The sequence below is a fragment of the Marmota flaviventris genome, chromosome 12, assembly GCF_047511675.1.
Source record: "Marmota flaviventris isolate mMarFla1 chromosome 12, mMarFla1.hap1, whole genome shotgun sequence".
NCBI lineage: Eukaryota > Metazoa > Chordata > Mammalia > Rodentia > Sciuridae > Marmota > Marmota flaviventris.
The window spans coordinates 101,039,992-101,061,014 of NC_092509.1; positions in this window are offsets into that span (position 1 = coordinate 101,039,992).

A 21,023-nucleotide genomic window follows, 5' to 3' on the forward strand; every position below is an offset into this window, starting at 1 on the left:
CCCCTTGGGTGGGGCTGTTCAACAAGTGGTATTGGGGATTTTCAACTGCCCGAGTTTCCGTGAAATCAGTATTCCAAGAGGTAAGGAGATGTGGCTTTTTTAAGATCAACCTTTGCCTTGATCTGGTCTCTTAACTGTTTAAGGTTCTGGTCACTTTTTTCAAGTATGCCAAGACACGGGAGGTGTGATTCATTCTTTCCAACCTGAATGAACCTTAGTGTTATGGTTCTTTGTTCTCTTCTTAATTCAGCACCCTGGATCCCTCCTCCAAGGTGAAGAAAATACTCCCTGCCTTTGCTTAGGGACCCTTGTAAATGAGAGACATCGTTTTGAGACAGCACCCCTTCTCTTTTTTACTATGCTTAGCATTAGATACAGAAACTTCAGTGTCTCCTTAGAATGGCAGGTAGTAGAACATAGTGAAGAAAAGAGAGTGACATCGGAGGTTGGAATGGTGGGGAAAAGTATGGAAATAGAGAATCAGAAACCAACACTGACTCATTCATATTTCAACTCTCCCAAATTCTTCTGTCCTTGAAATTCCACAGTTTGAACAAGAAAGTGAATGGATTTCTATATGACATGTCCCTGAAGATTTAAAAAACTTATGCCCTTGCAATGGACCCTGCCTAAAGCCACCATTTATTACGGAAGTCCCCATACTTAGTAGTCATTATCTCATTAATGCTTCTAAATTCTCAGTGAAAGAAGTGCTCGGTGACATTATCAGGCCCAATTTTTTAAAAAAGGAGAGATATAGACGTTTAAAGTGAGAGGCCAGAGGGTAGCAAGAGTGGAAATAGAACTTTTGGTCTACTAATAGTTCATCACCTGTAAAAATGTAGACAGGCTCATGTGTGGGAGAGCAGGGATGGAGTGCTCCCAGCAGACAGATTAGTAATCAGAATCTTCTAGAGAATTCCATATAAAGCATGGCCTCTGAAGAATGGGAATCAGCCAGGAGTCTCAAGGTGCCATTGGCCTGTAGGTCACGGCCAAGAAGATGACCAGAAGCCAGGTGAAGATCTCTCTGCACCTTCTGTGAACAGTGAGCCCAGGGTCCGTGTCAGGCACCTGACTGCCACCATTGAAGTCACTATTCCCAGGGCATATTGCCATAGAAGTGTTGCTTTTGGGCATTTGACTTTTCTCTCCTAAGAACCGTCTCCAGGGCCATCTTCATTGAGTCCTTGTGGCTCAGAATGTGGAGAGAATGACTAAGGAGAAGGAGAAGCTAGAAACCCACCCATCATACAAATCCCTCCTCCCCCAGGAACCCTACCACTCATATTTGGCCAGAGTCCTAGTGAGAAAGCCACTGTGTTCTCAAATCTGTGCCTCCTGCACTGAACAGCAGAGAGCCTGCTGGACTGCCCCTGAGATCCAGAGAGATGAGAGATGGTGAGGAAAGGTGGAGTAGAGAAGGTCAGCATCCTGCCCTGTTCTCCATGACTGTAGGTTGCCATCTTTACCTGGAACTGGCCATTATAACTTTAAAAGAATGGGTATAATTTGCATATAATAAAATGCACAGTTGTTTTTTTTTGTACTGAGGTTTGAACCTAGGGACACTTGTTCACTGACCATATCCCCTGCCCCTCCTTTTTTAAAAAATTTATTTAGAGATAGGATCTCACTAAGTTTCTTAGGGCCTTGCTAAGTTGTTGAGGTTGGCTTTGAACTCCTGATGCTCCTACCTCAGCCTCCAGAGCTGCTGGGATTACAGGTGTGAATCACTGTGACTGGCAATGCACAGATCTTCAATATTCAGATTAGTAAGTTTTGACAACTGTGAGTACTCATTTAACCTCAATGAGATATACAGAAGTTCCCTCATGCTTCTTTCCAATCAATATTTCTCTCCTCTAACCCCATCACTTTCTGACTTCTATCTGCATAGCTTACCCTGCCCCACTGTGTAGTAGGAATGTCTTGCTGAATGTATTACACAACAAAGGCATCATGTGAGCCCAAAAGTTTTTTAAGAGAATATATGGCACAACTGTTACTAGGTGGATAGTGGCAAGAGTGAGAAGGGGTGCATTCTGCATGCCAGCTTGAGGTTGTGGTGTTGGAAAACCAAGTGGTCATTTCAACAGTGTGTACAGAAACCAATGATCAAGTCCATACAGGATCTGGGGACATCACTGCAGATCTCTGAGCTGACCTGAGTTGTTTGATGGTACAGTTCTTGGAAATGATGTTGAAATTTATACTTAAAACGTGGAATGCTACATTTAGGTGATCAGTCATGAATCACCCCATATGGGCTCCAGGAGAGAGAGCTGAGGAAAGATTACCCAGGTGAACTTGGTATAGAAAAAGAGAAGAGGCTCACTGTGGTAGTGCATATGCCATGAAATGCAGCTCCACCTACAAGGGTCATGGCTGAAGTCATGCTGTTCCTCCTTAATCAAGAGTGGCTTTAGGAGCAGAAACACTTGTGAGACTCATGGACCTGAATCATAGCTCTATCCAAGGGTGTCCCTGGGCTGTGTGCTCGGGGAGGGAGTACTGTTTTCTATTTTACCATTAAGAAGTAATAGTTATCCGAACATTTGGGAGACTTTGTTGAATATACAGATGTGTGTGCGTGTGTGTGTTTGCACATGTGATATCTAAAGACTCTCACCACCATGCCACCATGCCACCATGCCATCTTGTCTAATTCTTCTCTATTCTACCTCTAGTTTAAGGACCACTCAATTGAGATGGAACATTTTTTTTTGCACAATTTGAACATGGGCTCCTCAACTGAGAAATCAGAGTTTCTGGCAGATCAATCAGCAAATCAGTCTTGTTCTCAAAATTTGTCCAGATAGAGCACAGAGCTATTTGCAGGTTCAGTGAGTAGCCATGTCCTCTGCCTCTCTGCACTCAGAGATTTTACTATAGTGCTTTTGTCCAGGGCATTGCCCCTTTCTGGGCTCACCTTTCCCAGAGAATGTACCGAGCCAGCTCTTGTAGGGGGAGGCTTCTGAGTCATCTCTCCTCCTGGGATCCCATAGAGTAGAGTACAGGTTGCTAAGCCATCAGCTCAGGGCAAGAGAGAAGACAAAGCAAAGATCCCTAATGTCCAGGCAGAAGATTGTGCAGGGATACAAACCTGGATGATGCCCATTAAAGCCAACTATAGTAAATGAGTGAAAGAAGGGCAGGGACACACCTTTGCCTCATCTTGATTTTGAGCTATGGTGATGTGAATGAGATTCTCCATCTAACTGGAATTTCATCTTAAGAGAATCTTGTGGAGGAGGGGGAATTGGAGTAGAGTTATTTAAAAGCTATTTCCGACCATATATAAGACTCACAACATCTTTACCTTGAAACATAATTTTGTACTTGAACTTGGCAAGTAACGAGTATGTCAATTGGCATGGGGAAGTCAACAGCCCTGCTCTCTTCTCATTCCCTCTTTTTTTTCTATTTTTATATTTTGGGCATTTTTAAGTGTGCCATTCAGGGGCAATAAGTGCATTCACATGGTGTGCAGCCATCACCACCACCCATATATGGAGCATTTTCATCTTTCCAAAGTGACAGTCTGGCCCTTTAGATAATAACTCCCCATTTCCTCCTCCCCCCAACCCCTGGCCACCACCATTTTGCTCTCTGTCTCTGAATCAAACTAATCCAGTTTTCTTATATAAGTTGAACCCTCCAATATCGGTCATGTGTGGATCATTTCACGCAGCATAGTATCTTCTGTGTCCATCCATGGAGTAGCCTGAATTCTCTTCCTTTCCATTGCTGAATAATACTCCATTGAATGAATATGCCACATTTTGTTTATCCATCCGTCTGTTGATGGACACTTGAGTTGTTTCCTCTTCCTGTCCTTTAATTCTGGCAATTGCCTCTGCTTTACTCTCTAACCAAATGGGAAGGGAAACTCTGGTCATGGCACTGGCCTGAGTTGAGATTGCTCCCTTTCCCTATGAAGCCCAAGCTGGTGGCTTCCTGGAGGCAATGTGGAGAGGACCCACGGGGCCTGTGCACATGGATGACTGGGTCTGTGTTCGATGCTCGGGCTGTCATCATTAATGAGTACAACAGAGGTGGTTCAAGCAAACTGGGATCCTATATGATCTTCTGTGCCCCCACAGTGTGCCCAATTTTGTCCCAGAGAGATACCACCTCTGAGGGGGAGGCACAGCTCTCACTCTGACGGGCCTGTCTCTGGGTTGTGCCTGACAAAGTGATATTCCCTTGCCCTGGGGTCAGGGCAAAGGAGCAAGCGACCTTGTTACAATTGACTGAAAGCTTCCAGCCCTGATCTCCTTGGGACCTCTATGCCTACTGCAGGGCACTGCCAGCCTCACCCGACTTGGCTTCTTTATCTCGGGCTCTGGAGGTAGATGATTCGATAGAAGGTTATTATCCAGACCCAGGAGGAACTCGCGGGTGCTTTAATCTGGATGTGCGTGGCACAACACTCTGCGTGGTTCAAGGAAGACAGAGGGAGAAGAAGCCTGGAGTGTGGGTCCAGGAGAGCATCAACCAGGGCAGCTGATGCTTGACAACAGCTTAGCCACAGTCTGAGCTGGAATGTAGTCTTTGATTCCGTCCCCCTCAAATTTCCCATTCCTGGTCCCTGGCAGCTTGGGTATTTGTTGCTCAATGACCACCCCAGCCACCATCCCCTGAGTGTTAACCCGGAGTGTTAGCCCAGTACTCTGGGCAGAGAAGGCCCTTAAAAATACTTGCTGTTATTCCCATTAACAAATATGTTAAATAGGTGGTATCACCGAGTGCCTAAAACACTGATATATGCTATTATCTTCACTTTGCAGATGAGGAGACGGAGACAGAGTGGTGCTTGAAAACTTGCTCAATGTTTTATAGCTAGAAAATGGTACAGCAGGGACTTAAGTCCAGATTCAAAGCCTGGATCTTAACTGCTTCCTTTTCTTTTCTTCTGTTTTTCCTTTGTTTACTCTTTGTGCAGAGCCGGGGATAGAACCCAGGGCCTTTCACGTTCTAGGCAAGTGTCTACCACTGAGCCACACTTCAGCCTTAGCTTCTTTCCTGGTCCCTGGCTTGGATATTTAGTGCTCAATGATCACCCCAGCCAAAAAATTGTTTTGTTGTTTTTAAATCATTCATTTAGCAATTAATGGTGTTCATCTTAAACAGCTTTTTAAAAATTCTATTTTATTGGGGGGTGGTGTATGAACTCAGGGGCACTCAACTACTGAGCTACGTTGCCATGTTTTTTTCGTACTTTCTTTAGAGACAGGGTCTCACTGAGTTGCTTAGCACCTCACTGTTGCTGAGCCTGGCTTTGAACTCGCGATCCTCCTGCCTCAGCCTCTTGAGCTGCTGGGATGACAGGCATATGAGCCACCATGCCTGGCCCATCTTAAACGTCTTCATTATGTTTTGTTATCTTTTGTGTCTTTCATTATTGCTCATCACTACATGTGAAAACATCCTGCCTGTCTGCTAGATTACCTGTCCTGTGCAGGTGGGAGAGTCCATCAAGGGCCTGGAACGTAACGGGGCCCTGTGAAAACTTTCTGACTAGCTGTTGGCTTTGCTTGACTAAGTACGAGTGTCTCCATCTTGCTTTTCTTTTCAGTAATGATAATAGCAGCTGTGGTTTATGGCCTGTTCACTGTGCTGGGCTCTAGACCAGGCCCTGCGATGCAGCATCTCACTTGATTGTCACAATCACGAGTACAAGCAGCTCTCATAGTTTTTTGGAGGTAGCTCTGTGATGGTGGCCATGCTGGGTGTTGGATGTAGTCATGGTTCTTTTATATAATCCTCATATCAACCCTGAAGGCAGGATGGCAAAGAAAACCAGTCACATGGAGAAATGGACTGGTCAGGCCCAACTTCAGTTGGCACAACCCTTCTTCCCCATCAAGACCACAGGAGCACACAGAGTTGACAAATACAAAGCTCCTGGGAGGCTCAGAGAGGTTAGCTAGCTTGGCCAATGCCACACAGCTGGCAGTGTGAGAGCTGGCTTGAACCAGTGCCCAAGCTCTTCCCTACTCTCTTGTGTCTCATGGCGTCTCCCACCCTGGGCTCCATGTGCGCTGAGCTGGTGGGATAGAGGCAGCGAGAAGCAGGATCTGGGGGTTGTTACCAGGAAACTTGGCTTCAAGTTCCGACTTGACCTGGTACTGATGCTGTGACCTTGGGCAATTGTTTTACCTGCCTTAATCTGAGATGCCTCGTCAGAAGCCTCCCCACCCAAGAGCCTAGAGATTATTGTGCCACGTCTAAGTTCTTATGAGAATTGAGTGGGGCACAAGGACAGTGCGCAGGACGGTGCCTGGCACAGAACACGTCCTTATGAATGACTGTGCCAGTTGCTATTTAATATGGCCTGGGGACTGGGTGCAGCCCCGGGTACTTGGCATTTTAACAAGCTAGCAATGATCAGGGCTGACCTGGATTTTATATTCTCCTCAAGTGCTAATGGGCTGGGCTGGCCCTTGTTTTACATCACCTTGATTTCATGAGCATGTGTTGGGCTATTTTTTTCTTCTACTCTTTTAGCACCGAGAGGCTGGCAGGCTGATATTTAAAAATATCTAAAAGATGCCTTTTGCCAATTAATTACCTAGAAATTGTACCGGACTGAAATTAATTTGAACCTGAAGGAGACACCAGGTTTTTGAGCCCCGTTCCACACTCAGCTGGAGACTAGGAACATTTGGATTCCTCTCCTCCTATTTCCCCCGCTCCAGGTTCTTCTGCCATTCTGCGTTTTATTTGTGAAACATTTTCCCTTCGTTTATAATTATGTTTTCCATAAGAAGAACATCCAACAGCCACCTCCCGGCTGGGCTTGAGTCATTGTTTGAATTTTTGACGGTGTGCAATTCCAAAGCCTTGAGTTTATATAGATTACCTTGAATTTATCTCTGTGAGCCTGTCGGAAGAGATGCCACAGCCCGCCTGTGAAGCAGTGGAAGCCCCCGCCCCCGAGCACCAGTCGGGGTGGATAGACTGTTTATCTAAATGGATTTCTGTAAAGCACACACCTTAATAAGCCAGGTTTGCCAGCCCATCCTGTTTAAGCGCCTCCTGATGTCCCCTGCGAGTTTGTCGATATCAAGGTTGGTAGTGGCGACCAGGCCAGGGACAGGTGTGGGGAGCGATCAGCTGACAGCCCTGTGCTCCTCCACCTCCTCCCGCCAGCAGCCAGCCGTGGGCCAGGGGAGAGGGCAGCGTCCAGCCGGAGAGCAGTGTCTGCGGGGGCAGGCGGGCAGGGTGGCCATCTGGGTAGAGGGACAGGGCCCTGCACAGTAGAGGAGAGCCTTGCCAACGGCTGTGCTGAAAAGGGCAGAGGCCAGAGCCGTCTGCAAGGGGCTGTCTCCTCACAGTGACCCTGGCTGTGCCACAGAGAGATGGGACTTATAAACCAGCTATAAAGGCTCCTATTCACAGCCGTAGATATTTATAGAGATATAAATGGAGTTTAATGCTGGCGAAACTCATTGTAAAAGCAAAAGACTTCGTCTGTATCTGAACTTCAGTGCAGATCTGTGCAGGGCTCCTGCCTTCTGTGGTCAGGAGTGTGTGTGCCCATGCACCCTGGCGTCTGCACAGCTGCCTTCGTGGTGGTGACCTGCAAGGTCCCCTGGTGCCTTTCAGGCAGGGGCCCAGCAGTGCTGCTGTCCCCTGGTCTCCCAGGGCTGTTTAAGAGCAGCGAGGAGAGGAGAAGAGGCCACAGCACTGCCAACATCAAGCGGCTTCCAGCAGTCGGGAGTCTGGCTTGAAATAAAACCATCTGAGGAGGGTTAGCTTTGCATCTGCCTCGGAAGCTGCCGGTTCCTGCTTCTCATAGCTCCAGATACGATGGGATGGCAAAGCCCGCCTGACCGGCCCCCAAGCCTCCATGTCTCCTTGGGCTTTGCATGCTCACTGCCCATGCTGGGTGAAACTCTGCCCAACAGGAGTTTGATCCAGTCTCTGCTATGGGAGCTGAGGAGCCTTGGGGAAATCTCTTGACTTCTCTGTGCTTGAAGTGCGGCAGTAGCTCCTACCTCTCCGAATTGCTGTGCGTTAAATAGGCTGTCATTTCTGTATCAAGGCTCATAACCACCCTTAGGACCACACAGAGTGTCTTCAGTTCAGAGAGTTGTCACTTGGGGGAAGTGACCACTGCAGAAGAGGCACAGTTGGAGGGCCGAGGGCCCTTGCTTTGACACATTGTCCCCAAAAGCCGGGGAAGCCCCAGGTGGCCTGAGACTGGCTGCAGGAGCAAGTGTGTCCTCCAGGCAGGCAGCAGGGCTTGGTAGCCTGTCCTCCTCAGTGTCCTCGGTGCGAAGTGCCTGGGCAGCAGCTCAGTGGAAGTTTGGCTGACCAAATAAGGGAGCTCTTCTCTGGGTGGCGTTGCCCTTGTGGTGGGGCTTGTGTCCTCATAACTGGCTGCTGGAAAGAGAGGAGGCAGCGAGGAGCCCACCTGCGCAGCGTTTCCCTGGGGAGCGAGTCTCTGAGCAACTAGGGATGCCTTTCAGAACCTGACCCTGGACAAGTCGGTCAATCACACAGATGGTGTGGGGTTCCCCCTGGGCACCCTCCCTCTAAGGGGAGAGCCCAGGTGGAATACTCTGGGGGAGAGGAAAGGGTGCTGTTGATGGGGACCCTGATAGGTGCTGAGCGGGGGTGGGAGAAGGCCACTATCACTCAATCTCTTATTAAAAATGGTCCGAGACAGAGCGCCCAAGTTATTAAAATGCAAAGTAAGAATGCGCCATGCCTGCTGCCCACCCCCGCCCTTTTCTTCCGTTAGTATTTTATCAGCTTAATGTAGCAAGAATGAAAGGCTCAGGCAGCTATCCTCAGGGACCGGAGGTGACAGGAACAAAACCCTTGAGAGGCTGGGTGGCTTCCGTGGCAGTGGCTTCTCTCCTGCGGTGGGGCCTCCTCTGCCCCAGCAGCACCCACCTTAGTGGCTAGAGGTGAGCAGTGCCACCTCTCTGCACGCACACCCTTGCCCCTCACGTTGCTTCCCTGATTTTGAAGTGGGGACCCTGTGTGACAGAGCGGCCATGGGAACCCACCTGACACCTCTAACTCTGTGACCTGGGGACATCCAGGACCGACACTGGGCTCCTGCCTCTGGAGACACACTGCCCTTTTCTAAGTTCTAAGGTCGAATGTCTCTTTAAAGGGCTTATTCTCGGGTGGCCCAGCCTGCCAGCCGGGAAAGCAGCCTTTTCATTTCTGATGTTTTTATCTCGTGCTGGAGTCAGGCTCAGCAACCATCGGAGGGGGCCCTGTCGAGATGGGGCAGGGTCTGTGGGAAGTGGCTGCCTAAGATCTGCTCTGAGGGTGCTTAGGATCTCCTGGGTTCATAGGTCACCTGCTGGATCCATCTATTGCTCGGCAGCATGGTAACTGCTAACACCTGCGTGAGTACTTCACACTGAGACACTAACGGATCTATTCAAGCTCCTTTGGAGTGAGGTGCTGTTATTGTCCCCATTATACAGGTGCAGAACTCAGGCACAGAGTTTGCCCCTTTTCCTGAAGGCACGAACGGCAGAGGCAGCTTTCAGCCCAGGCCCTGTGCGCTCCCAACAGCGCTGTCTCTGAGCGTCCCTCAGAAACCTTCCAGCTTCCCTGGCTAGAGAGCATAAAGGCCGCTGGAGAACCAGTCAGCCAAAGCTTGGCTTGAATCCCGAAGGGCGGGTTGGGAGCAGGACCAGAGAAGTCACTCTTCATTGCTGGCACTCGGGGTGCCACCACTCCTCCCCCTCCCTCAAGATGAGAGAACATCCAGGTCCCAAGCAGGTGAGTTTTCCTGACACATTTTCCTCCACTCTCAGGAGGTGGTGTCAGTTCTCATGTGTCCGCGGACGCCTCATTCACTCTGTGGCTTCCACTTTGGGGATCATCTGAGCTGCGGTTGTAACTACCCATTCTTCTGTGGGCCACTTCCAACTCTGATCTGCCCTCGTGCCAGTGGAAATTCGTGTAATGGATTCTCAAATGGCTGGTTCGTGGGGTGGGCATCGGGTGGGCGTCGAGCAGGCACGGGCCGCGAAGCTGGCTTTGTTCCTGCTGCGGTTCCTTGTCCAGCTCTGAGGCCGTGAATGGAGCACCAGTGGCAGCCATGAGAGGTTAATGGGTGGGAGCAGGTATCACTGCTGGGGGCAGAGTTCAGGTCGGTGGCAGCCCTGGCATGTCCCTGCTGTCTAGTCAGAGATGGGGACAGCAGCAGAACATTCACAAAGAAATGGGTGCTTCCAAGCCACGCACGACGAGCCAGAGTCAGTAGCAACCGAGCCAAGGGGCAGACTCACCCCGGAGCAGATTCGGGGCAGGGGTGCCCCGAGAACCCAGTGCAGGCATGGTAGAACCTGGTGTCTAGTTTTTGCCTGGGGGGCTGAGCGGGGACCCTGTGGGAGAGGCCCATCGCACCTCTGGGAGAGTTGATTCAGGAGTTAGAGTACATCCTGGGCTTGGGGCAACTGCCCACAGGCAGGAGGATGCTGGTGAGGGCAAGAAGGCAAGATCCGGAGACAGTGGACTTGAGCCTGGATCCTGGCCCTGCCTAGCTGTGCCCTCATCCTGATACCACTTAACCTCCCTGAGCCTTCATTTCCTGGACTCTAATATGAGGATGATGATGCCTCCTAAGGAATTTTGTGACCGCTGAATAAGGCAGCCTGGGTACCCCATAAATGTTGCTTCTGTTCCCCAGTAGAAATAAGAATTCACATTTCGGTTGTATTTCTTACTTTTAAAATCCTAATTAAACCAGCACATTTGATCCACACAACCATCTCTGAGGAGAAACAAAATGTCTATGATGAATCACACCCATTTTGCAGAATGGGAGGATTACTACAGAGTCTCAGTGACTTTTCCAAGGTAGCACAGGTGAAAAGGACACAACTGAGTTCACAGCCAGACACCTTGTCAGCCCCCTTTGTTGTGCTGTGACTGGGCTGGTCATGGAAGGCAGAGGGGTCAGGAAGACCTGCTGCCCGGTTGCCCCGAGGACAGGATTGGCTTCCACAGGCTCTGCCGTGTCTCTGCAGATGCCGGGCAGGGCGTGGGTGGCTCAGGGGTTTCACTGCAGACTTTCAAGTCTTCTTATTTCCACAGAGTGTTCTGAGCAGCTCCCTCAGTGGACGGGTGCTGACCGCTGCAGAGGTCAAGCTTCCTGTGGGCCAGAGAGCCTCAGAGGCTGAGTCACTCAGGACAGCCACCAAGTAGGAATTGGGCACCCCCCCCCCCAATTCCATCACTGGAAAGAATACCCAGGCCGAGTCCCGCAGTCAGGAGCCCAGGGCGTCATCCCACCGAGGGGCCCACTGCAGCCAGCTCATCCAGAGCAGCCCCTGCTCTCCCCCAATTTATTTTGTTTATCACATTTTTTATCACCAGCCGGCATAGCATGTATTTATTTGATTTCCTCCTTATTGTCTGTCCTCTCTCAATAGAACCTAAGCTCTGGGACTAGGATTCCACCTGTCTTGCTCACAGCTGCGTCCCCAGCCTGGAACACTGTTGGTAGTCAATAAATGTGTGTTGGGTGAAATGGATCAGTGGGTCTTTATCCAGCTTCTCTGTTTCAACAAGCTCTTACTAAAGACCTTCTCGGAGCCAGTCGTTTGGTTAATGGCTGGATGTGGACTTCAGTGGGACGTGGCTCCTGTCTTTGAGGCTCTTCTAGTCTGGCTGGGGTAGAGAAAAATTTAGAAATACAGGTGGCTAACTTCACGGCATGAAGAGCTAGCATCTGGGCCCCAGCTGTGTGTGGTGGGGCAGGGAAGGGCAGCTCACGCTGCTCGGGAATCCCGTTACGCGCCACCAAGGGGCTGATGTGCGGGCCGTGGGAAGGGTTCACAGGGCTTTGCCAACCAGAGAAGGGGAACTGGGTCCAAGGAGCAGCATGTGCCAAGGCTCGGAGCCATGCAGAAGGCATGCAGAGGCTGGAACCAGCACTGGGTGGTGAAGAGGCTGAGCAAGGAGACCTGAAGTTGGTCTTCCTCTCTGGATACCCACGGGGACAGTTGCCAACTGCTCAGAGTACTGTAGGTATGAGATCTTGGGCTCTAAGTTGTAGGATGCATGTTGTCACCCTTTTCTTCAGAGAAAGGAGCATTTTTAACCAAATTGTATTCACTCTTGAGATATTTGCTAATACTAACCATATCTTTTACTGTAATATGTCCAAGGTGGAGAGTGGTGATCCGGATGTGGGGTGCAGAGAGGGCCCCTCAGAGGCCTTGCCTAGGAACGGGAAGCTGCTATTTTGTTCTGACTTTAGCAACCTAGGGCCCACTCTCAGCTGCCATGACGAGTCCTCTAGCTCCTCTGTAAAAATGACTCCACTGTGATTGACAACAGAGGTTGAAGGCAAGATTGTTTAGTGAGAACAGGGGAGAAGAGAGAGAGACCCCGAGACCAGAAACCCTGAATGTTCGTTCTGTTTCCTCTGACTGTGGCTTATTTAAGAAAATTGTCCATTGTGTTTATTCAACTCTTCTTCTGGAAGGAGGATGAGCTGGGAGGCTCCCAGGCCAGTGGCTCCATCCAGGAAAAATGCTTCTCTATTGATTTGTGTGTCAGAAATTCAAATGGGGGTATTGATACTGCGGCTGAGCACCTAATAAAAATTTAAATTATTGTTAAAAAAAAAAACTCATCAAGGAACAAGCTCCTGAGTAGAGCAAAAGACAGCCACCCATATAACATGAGGGCCCCGGGGAGGGAGCGGAGGGCTGCGATTGTGAGGTTGGCCAAGATGGGCCTCGGGCTCTTACATTTCTTCCTTTAGATGCTTCTCTCTCCAATCTAGATGTGTCTCCTGGGCTCTGCAGCTCTGACTTTAGCCCCTGGCTTCACCAGTTATGAATTGTGAGCTTGGGTAGATTACAGGCATTTTTGTCTGACCCTCCTGATCCATAAAGAGGAGGAGGCAGGGGCATCTGAAATGAACCCACCAGTGCAAAGCTCTTGGACAGAGCCCAGCACATAGTAGGTACTCAACAAAAAAGCTTTCTAACCCCATCCTCTGCCACGGGGTCCCATGTTCAGGCCCTTCCATGCCCCATAGCTCATGAAAATCTGACTGCAGCTGCCTTACTTGAAAGGCCTAAGCCCTAATTCACACCTGTGTATAAATGATTGATAAGGAATTAATAGGTTAGGTGTAGCACTCGGGGAAAGCAGAGGGATGGAATGAAGGACGCTTCATGGCAGAATGTCAGGAGCCAGGCAAGGCCTCTAGGGATATTTTGGGTGACAGGACTCTGCAGTGCCTTCAGTCATGCCCACTGGGAGACTAGCTCCTGGTCTCCTGTAAGGACAAGGGATGCCCAAGGTCAGGAAAGCAAGGTTGTCAGAGGACAACCCTCTTCTGTGGCCACCTCCCTGAGACTAACTGACCCTTCCCACAGCTGTGAGTTCCAGCTTCCGGCTCAGGCCACTCATCCTCCAGCTCCAGTGACTGCACAGTTGATGGCCTCTTTCCAGCCACCTGTGCCTCACGCCTGCCTTGCTGGCCAGGCCCGGATTCTGTCCTCCTTCATTGCTGTCAATCCCTTGCAGAGCCTCTCTGGACTTCCTTTCCTGCGCCCACAGCTCCTGGCCTCTCCAGGCCCGTGTCTGCACAGCCATACCTGTGGGGAAAAACAGAACTGTGCTCACCGTGGCCACTCACAGTAATGACCACAAGCCCAGGTGAACACCAGCGGCAGCCCGGCAGTCACATCCTCCGTGCAAGTGACCTTACCACTCTCCACCACTCTGTCCCTCCTCTCTGCAAGGACTGCCTGCCCTCCCTTTGCAGCCTCCTCTCCGCTGATGACCTCACCTTGTGTTTTCCTGCTGACCTTCTGCCCGTCCTCTCTGTCCTCCCCTCTGTTCAGAGATGCCGAAGCCAGCCTCATCCTGTGCTCCCCACAAGCTCGGCTTCCCGGGAGCTCCCCTCTCCCCTCTCCCCTCGTCTCTCCCTGGCTGTCGCCTCAGTCCTGTGAGCACAAACCATGCAAATGTGCTCCCACATCTCCTCCCTTAAAAAGCCAAAGCCTCTCCTGATTCGACTCCTCCCAGTTCCCACCCCATTTCTTATTTCCCATCTACAGCAAAACTTACTGAAAGTGTCACTGTCCCCCTTCCGACTCGCACTCTCTCTCCGCCCACTCTGGTGTCCTTCTTCACCATCCCAAAGAGCCTGCTCTTGTCAAGGTCTGCAGTGACCTCCCTGTTGCCAAGTCTCGTGGTCACTGCTCCGTGTCTTCACCCCTTGACCTCTCAGCATTATCGGGCAGTGGTTTCTTTCCATCAACCGCTGTCTTCCGGTGGCTTTGGTGGCTCTTCTCTCTCTCAAAGGCTGCTGCTTTGTGATTTCTCTCCCTGTCCTCAGCCTGTAAAGATTAGAAGCTGTGGAATTCCGTCATGGGACTCTCTACTCTTGCTTTCAGCTCTGGTGACTTTGTATCACTGGTACACCAGCGACGGTCACACCTGTATCACTAGCCCTGGCATCTCTCCGGAACCCAGCTTGGAGAACTCATGTCTCTGATAGTTAATGAAGGCCTCCAACGTGAGGTCCCAGGAGAACTCTGGATTCGCTGATGTCCTAAGCAGGTTCCTCTCTCAGGCTCTTCCTTCTCCATAAAAGGTACCGCATCTACCAGGTGGCTCAAGTGACAAAAATGAGAGAGAACCAAATCTTTCCTCTACCGTCACCACTCTCAGGTCCCAGCTGGGTCATTGCAAAAGCCCCCCAAAGTTGCCTCTGTGTCCATTTTCCTCCTTGAGTCAACCTATAACCAAAATCAAAATGACCTGTTGAACAATTAACTCAGCTTTTACTGTTGGGCTTCCTTTTTGACAGTCCTCACACTAAAGATAAGATTCAGATATTTTACCCTGACCTACAAAATCCTGCCTGATTTAACTTCTAAATATGTCTTTGACTTTATCTTATATCTCTTTCTGCCCATAAACTGTTCCACTTCCGTTGGTTTATTAAAAATGACAATCTCAGGTGTCCGAGGACCTTTATAATATGTTTCCTAGAATTCAGAGAATCTTAGGAAGCATCCAGTTTAACTCCCACAGCTTATGAGCAAGGAGACTGAGACCAGAGAAGGGAAGTCTGAAGCCAGTCAAGTCTCTGGATGGCCACCTCTGGGCTCTGGCCACTGAAGTGTGCAGGGTGACCCTCCCCCCAACAGGGTGACCCCCGCCCCCCGCCCATCATCTGCATCCCAGCATCTCACCTGTGAGTTTCAGAGCCCTTCATCTGGGTAGAGATGTAGGTCTGGGACGGGGTTCAATCTCTGTTGTGATTTTAATTGGGGTCCACCTGGTTGACACTATACATTGCTGAAGTTGAGGGTCCTTGAAGGCCACTATGGAGAGATTTGGGGTGTTAAACACAGATCTAATAAATCCAAAGTTTCTGGGAAATATGCAACTCTAGAAAATGTCACCATTTTTTTCATCTTCAGGTGAACTGTTAAGCAGACAGTAAGTTCCAGTTGCATGAGAGTCCCCTGTGGTTCCTAGTCAGGAGGGAGGCGCTTGCGATAGCTTGGCACCATCTTTCACTGGCGCCACCAAAGAACAGTCAGTAGAGAGGATCTTCCTGTCAGCGTGGCGTTGATTCGTGGCCTTTCTGCCCTTGTTTGAGCCTGGCTGTCACTCCTTACATGCCCCACTGGGGCTCATTCAAGCCCATTTCCCCAGCTCCGCCCACGGCCACCTCTCTGTTGATTTTCCTATAATCAAGGATTATTTGTGTTATCAGGTTGACTTCACTGAAAAACAGCTATTTCCTTGAAGGATTTTACATCATGCTATGATGTAAATTATTTAGAAAAAATAATCAAGTTTTAAAAAACACCCAGTCTTTGTGATAATTTGGGATCACATTTTTTCTCTGCTTTTCCTTTTATATTCTATATTATTGGCCTGGCTGTGGGCTTCAAAAATCCACACCTCAAATGCAGATCCTTCTAGGCATTTGTTGCCCTCCTATCAACAAGAAAACACTGGTTTAATCGCATCATATTCTGCTTTGTATGCATACTTTATCTGACCATAGACAGGAGTCTAGGATGTCCTTCTCTGTAAAAACCCTCTGAACTGCACCATCTGACTCTCATGCACTGCATGGACTTTAGGAGACGGGGGAGGAACTTCTGGGTGTGATTTTACTGCATATTGGGCTTAGGCCCAACCTGCAGAAAATCTCTACAATCCATTTTTTTCACTTAAAAATATGAACAAGCAACAAGCTGGACTTTATCCCATGGATTGTACAGCCACCCTTTATTTCCTGGCCACTTAGAACCCTGCAGTATGCAAGAGTGGATGCCAGACCATCCGTTTGATGAAGATGAGCTGGCCAGGGTGGGGTTGGTCTCTTACTCTCGTACAGATGGCCCTTGAGGCATTATTGAAGGTGGTGTTTCGGCACACTCAATGGCACTGGTAACTTTACACGTTCTTCTTTTATCATGTTTACTATCATTTAAATAATCCATCGTTGGCTTCATTTATTTGCCTATTCCAACAAGGAAGTGCTGGAATCCTCAGGGTGGCTCTTAAACACTCTAAACTCTGTCCTCGCTGCATTTTTTATGGCTTGGCACCTCAGAAGCTGCCTCCTGTCACTCCACTTCCATTTGCAGGACACGTTCTTAAATGCAGAAACAGGAGCAGCCTGATGACTCCTCCATAAGAGGTGCCTGTCCCTGGAACTGTCCTGGGTTCTGAACATCCTACAGCAAGCTGGGTCTCGGAGCTCAGGAGCGCACTTTCTATGGGAGACACGCAGCTCTGTTGCCTTTTCCACCTCGGTGTCTCCAAAACCTGTCGTTTCTCTCCTCCTCTAACCTGCTGGCTCTTTGTTCAAACCACCCTCCTCTCTCTCCCCTGCTATGGAAAGGAGCCCCTAGTTATCTTCCCCGCTGCCGAGATCTCGCGCGGCCTTCCCTTGTCCCTCTTCTTTCACATTTTGATCCTCCTTGCCTTTAGAATGAACAGTTCCTGTGGTCACTATTGATGAAGAAGCAGACGTCACCGAACCATCTTGGGCTGTGGTCATCGTGGGCTGTGGTCATCGTGGGTGTTGAGAGGCTGTGTGCTCTGGTACACGTGTTGTTGGGTGTAGACTGTAGGACGGTGGAAGTTGTCATTGTGGAGACCCCTCATGTTGCCCCCTTAGATGTGGCTGTGGTTTCATGGTGGTGACTGTCACTCTACTGAGACGAAGGCAGCTGAACTTGCTGATGGCCACCCAGTGCTGTGGACGATCCCCTCGCGTGGCTAGCAGGCACTTGTAGGATGTCCCAGTTCCAGAGATTGGGGAGTCTGGGACCAAGGAGCCAGCAGATGCAGTGTCTGGGGAGGGCTGTGCTCTGCGTCATGGGCGGTGGCTTCTCACCGTGTCTTCACGTGATGGAAGGGGCCTGTGGCCTTCTTCCTGTCAGTCTCCATCCTTCTAGCAGAGATCTCATCAGCATGGTCACCTGATCTTGTCACTCTCCTGCTTAAATCTTTAAGCACTTCCCACTGATCTTAGAACATAAACAAAAACCCTTAAGGGGGCTCTGCCTGACCTGGCCCTTGCCTCTGTTCAGCTTCACCCCACCTCACTCCCTGGGCTGCATCTACGCTGGGCTTTTTTAAGAGGCCCACAAGCCCCCAGGTCCTGTTCCCTCTGTGTTCTCCCCTTTTTGCCCTTCCCCCCCTCTGCACCCCCTCCACACCTTTTCCCCTCTGCCTAACTTATTTTCATCTGCACATCTTGGCTCAGGCGCCCCCATCTCCAGGAAGCCCTCCTAGATCCCCAGACCCAGTCAGGACCCTCTTACATCTATCATAGTACCTTCTAGGTTTTTCTTTACTGTTTGAATTTCATTTTGCAGTTAAAAATTTTCAGACATAGAAGTGTACGTAAAGCATAGATGTCAAATTTAATCCATAATAACAACTCAAGGTCCCTGTAACCACCTCCCAGGTCAACAACGGAACATCAGTAGGACTCTGCACACCCCGGGTGCCTCCTGATCACAGACCCCTTCCTCCTCCAGAAATAACTGCTCTCCTGGCTTCATGGCAATGATTTCCTCAGTTTTGAGGGTTTAGAATTTACCAGTTTATGTATCTATGGGGAACCTCATGGGGACCCCTTTTCAGGAGGAGGCTACCAACGGGTTCAGGATGTCTACACTATACGAGGACCATGTTCAAAACATCTGCCACTTTCCTCCCAAAGACTTCAAAGAAGAAAGGTGGTGGGGTACACGAGGGAGCGACTGTGTTCCTTTGTGCATCTATCTATTTATGTATCTAACTGTTCATTTATTTATCTGTCCATCCAACCGTGAAACATTATACACGTGTGCATCTGCCAGGATATACCAGAAAGTAGAACACCGTGGAAGGACAGGGTTGGGAAATGGTCACTGTCCCCTAAGAGGCATAAGCATTGGCCTCCACTTACAACCTACAGAAATAAACCTTGTCAGCTACTCGGACGAGAAGATGGTGAGAAAATAAACTGTGTCTCGGGGATTTGATTCATGAGGGAGGAGAAAGAGTGGTAGGATCATGGAAACACATGAATTATTCACAATCCAAACTGGGAGGGCGAGGAGGAGGAGGGGTGACCAGGAAGCAGACATCAACAAATGAAGCTCTCAGCAGCAGGAAGGGTGCAGGGCGAGGTGGGCGGGAGCCACCTCCCAGGAGGACCGAGCAGAGTGGCTCAGGAGGACAGGCAGCATGTCCCCTGTCCCCTGGCCAGGTGGTCTGAGCCCCCCTGTAGGAGCCAGTGGCTTGACGTCCTAGGGTGGGTAAACTGAGGAGTGTCCCTACATCTGAAAGCCAGCTCCAGCTGGAGTAGAAGCTGGGCAGCTCCTGATTGAGTTTAAAAATAAACCCTGGTGCCAGGCTCACTGCTGTCCTGTGATTGCAGGAAGGAAAACACGTCGTCGCCTGGGGGGCAGCCTGGTGGGCGGTGTGGGCCCGTGGGGCCGGCAGAGTTGAGTGGCTTTAGAGAGGGGTACCCGGGGCTGTGGCCCTCCGCCCGTGTTGACCTTTGCCCTGGTTGTGTTGGTTGCATTTGGGGGTGTGGGGAGCATGGGGAAGCTAGGGAGAAAAGACCAGGATTGTTCCTCCACAGGAAGGAGAGGTCGGGTTGTGCCAGACTGAGAGCGAGAGGAGCCAGGCGACAGGAGTGAGGGCCCGGGGCACCTTAGGGACAGGACTACAGCTGAGTTGCTTCCAGCGAGTCAGCTGGGAGACAGCAGGTGCAGGTGGGCTAGGGGCCAGCCAGAGTAACGGTGCCATCAACACCTGTTCCATTCTTACCTCACCCAGGGACTATTCCAAGTGCTTCTCATGCACAAGCGTAGTGCAGTCTCATATTGGTCACCTGGTTTTGATGGGAAACTAGAGAAGGTCAAAAAATTGCCTCTGTCCTCACAGCTGGTGATGGCAGCTATGAATTCCAGATTTTATCTGCCGTCCAGACCCTAGCCATTGCACCACCCTGCCTCGGGGCCGTGGCCTCTGCTGTGGTGCACACCTTCCAAAGGGCCACTGCAGGGGCCGGGTGCTGAGGACCTGTCTGCTGGAAATATCCTGAGTTCCCTAGGTCACACTCACTTCCAGGGACACACCCCAGTGCAGCCCAAGAAGTGAGCCGAGCCTGGGCAGAGCTGCCGCCTCTCCTGGGGCCCGGGGATGAGGCAGGTGGGCTGGTGTCCCCTCATGTCCTTCCCCTCTGTCCTTCTCTTCAGCCAGGCTTCTGTGTAGGAGCCAGAGCAGGGAGGGGCATGGGAGGGAGGAGAACGGAGAGAGAAATACAGGGGAGAGAAGCTAGGAATGAAGCTCAGGAAGGCCCGGGAGGCCACCTGTGACACCCACTGCAGCTCCTGGGACCTCATCTGCAGCTGTGCATGGAGAGGAGGGAGAAGCCAAGTCCTGTTGCTATATTCAGAGAAGCAGCTGGTCAGCAGGGTTCCCTGGTCCGACCCCCTAAGATGAGACAGGAAGTGCAGGCTGCAGACTGTAGAGAGCGTGACCTCACGTCCTAATGAAGCCCTGACGTCAGGAGGCCTGGATTCTAGACCCACCTTGGCCACCAAGGGCCTGAGTAGCTTTGGGCTAATCATATCATCTGCCTGAGCTTGTTGAAAGGAAGTGGCCGTGTGACAGTTCCCCGGGGCCCTTCCAGCTCCTGCAGTGTGCTGGGTTTGTCTGACCCTCCGGTACTGGTGTCTCAGCTTATCAGTTTATTTAGAATTTGGAAAGTGTTGTGAGGCTTGTGGAGGAGAGCATAGGAGTCTCTGACTCTGCCCTGCTCCAGACCCAGGCGGCCCCTCGCCTGTCCAGCCCAGAAGCTCTGGCCGGGGATGCGCACTGCACAATGGGTTTGGCCTACTTGCTTTTCCTCCCTGTGGCCTTGGCCTCTTCCATCCCGTCTGGGTCTCCAGTTCCTCCAAAGCCTTCAAAGGTGCCGTAGCAGTTCCTTGCCGCCTGCCGTCCTCCCTTGGGTTTAGGGGGATAAGCAGGATAATGTTTTCTAATTACGTGATGTTCCTCAGAGCACAAGTGCTGGGAGTCAGGATAAAGGACTCCTAAATCTAGTTGCTTTCAGAGATTATTCATCCAGAAACATAAATGAGCATTCAAATGAGAGAAAAGGTTGGAGAATGTGGTCCGAGAAGGACAGCCAGGGGGCCTGGGGGGCTGGTGCAGCACTGGGAGCCGCCTGCAGACACCCTGTGTTCTACGTCCTCTTCTGTTTGACCCACGATCTTGTGGCCTCAGGCTTCGGCTTTCCCTGTTCCAGCCTCATGCCCCTCTTTTGCAAGAGGGACGTTTTTATTAATTCATTCAGTGACTGTCCAGAAGGGATAGACTGCTACCAACTGGCAGGAGGACTGACTGCCCAACAGCACCCGGGCTGTGGGTTGCAGAAGGGGGTGGAGCAGGCTGTGTGCCCTGGAGACTCTGTCCTCCGGGAAATCGACTTTCTTGATTCTGTGGGAAAGTGCAACATTCCACTGGTGTGTGTG